The sequence below is a fragment of the Budorcas taxicolor genome, chromosome 9 (assembly GCF_023091745.1).
Source record: "Budorcas taxicolor isolate Tak-1 chromosome 9, Takin1.1, whole genome shotgun sequence".
NCBI classification, from domain to species: domain Eukaryota; kingdom Metazoa; phylum Chordata; class Mammalia; order Artiodactyla; family Bovidae; genus Budorcas; species Budorcas taxicolor.
In genome coordinates, this window is record NC_068918.1 from 68,373,297 (window position 1) to 68,375,407 (window position 2,111).

Sequence of the window (2,111 nt, forward strand, 5' to 3'; positions counted from 1 at the left end):
TTCTGTCTAAAACAAGTCCTTTGCTGGTTAATGAGGGAATGGATGGATGGAATGAATATAGCAGAATACCAAGGGAACCCAAATAAAGGGCTTAAGGAGGGGGTGGTCAGGGAAGATTTTTCTGGAGAAGGTTACTTTCCAGGTTGGCAGCAGAGAAATCTAGCAGAAAGGAGAACAGCAGTTTACCACTGTCTGTGTTGTGGCCTGCATGGACTTGAGGAAAACTCATCTGTTTGCGAGGATCGTTGATTGCTGAATAGGGAGGGAGGTCCCTGTTGGTGTGAACTTTTGATTGAAACAGAGCTTTTAGAGGTAAGCCTTGGGCTTCAGCTAAACTGAATTGAGGAAAGGCTGACAGAAGGGCAGAGCTTCAGAAGATATACACAACAGTTTATACTTGTATGGTGGAGCCAGGGTGAGGCTCGGGGGGCAGCATGGGTTCTAATATTGGGTTTTATTACACTTTCTAAAGGATCTCGCCTAATCCTCACCTGAACAAGTACAGATTGCTTTCATCACTTCAGGAAGGAGGATTTTGAGAGTTAAAAAAACAAACACCACCCCCCCCACACCACCCCCCACCACCCAACCTACCTAACACCTATCTTTTCAGAGGGATTAGGGAAAAGGGGAGAGAAGGACTCAATCAGAGACAGACACTGATACTCTGGTTTCCCTTCAGATCATATAAATCTTTTGCCGTTTACTAAAGATTTCTGTGGACAGAGACAGACAGTGGTTGGGCCCATTCTCCTCTTCCCCTCCTCCCAAGACCTTTACTCCAGGTCTTAACTGAATAGAAAAACACTGCTGCTGCTTTGTCCCGCTGTCCACTTGGCCACCATGAGGCAGGAGCCTCTGTCTGAGCATGAAGTGTGACAACAATCCCTGTTTCTGCCTTTCTCTTTCTTTCTCCTATTCTCCCTCATTCATAGGATGGAAAATTCTATTTTGCTGGTCTGTGGAATAACTGGGGGCAGGAAGAATCCCTGTATGCAGCCTTGCATTATCTGCCTTACACATATGTGTCTATGTCAAAATAAGATCTTCAAAAAATTTTTAAACCTATGAATTTTGTTCTAATTAATAAAGTACAAGTTACTGGAAATAAAATACAAATTACATGACTAAACTTGGAAGAATTTTTTCAGCCTTCATGTATTTTCACATTTGATAGAACGTTATTTTGCCATGGAAGCAGGGGACAGTGAAATGTTTTTCTTAAACAGGGGTCTTAAAACTTGACGGAGTTGATGCTATCTCACCTGAGAAGATGGTTGAACATCATCTCTGATTCAGTAGATTGGGAGTGGGGCCTGAGGATCTACATGTTTTAAAAAAGCTTTTAAATTAGTTCTGATGTTTAGTCCAGTTTGAGAACTACCAATCTTGTCCACAGGTGGGTGATGACTGGGGTTATTCCAAAAGTGATCATGGGTATAGAGCAAGCCTGGTTTATGCTCCTGAAGTCCTGTTCCCCTGAATTGCTGCCTTCTCCCCCCACCCGCTTTGATTGGAATTTTGCCCATCTTTGAAGGTCTAGCTCAGATAACATCTCTTTCAAACCTTCCCTGATCCCCAGATGGAAAAATTTCTGGCGTCCTTGGTGCCTCCCAGGGCATTTTGCTCAGCTCTTCCTCTATGACTTATTTAGGCTTGAGTTTTGTGTATTTGTGCCCCCTGCTGTAGCCTTCTGTGTAATGGCAAAAGTTCCTTGGTGAGCCCCCAAGGACTGCACAGTGTCATGCATAGAGTAGCTTGCTTTAGTCTGCCTGGCATGTCTTAACAAAATACCACAGACTGGGTGGCTTAAACAATAGACTTTATTTTCTTACAGTTTAGAAATCTAGAGGTCCAATATCAAGGTGTCAGCAAGGTTGGTTCTTCTGAGGCCTCTCTCCTTGCCTTGCGGATGGCTGATTTCTAGCTGCATCCCCATCTGGTCCTTTCTTTGTTGCCTCTGTGCTGAAGTCCTGGGTATCTCTTTGTCTGTCACCAGTGACATTGGATTAGGACTCACCCATTATGGCCTCATTTTAATTTAATCACCTCTTTGAAGACCTTATAACCAAATACTGTTAGATTCTGAGATGCTGGGAGTTAAAGCTTCA

At 43.5% G+C, this 2,111-nt stretch overlaps 1 pseudogene; it reads left to right on the forward strand.

The window, feature by feature from the left end:
- The first annotated feature begins 662 nt into the window (after positions 1 to 662).
- LOC128053606 (uncharacterized) lies at positions 663 to 753 on the forward strand (annotated as a pseudogene).
- The last annotated feature ends 1,358 nt before the right edge of the window (positions 754 to 2,111 follow it).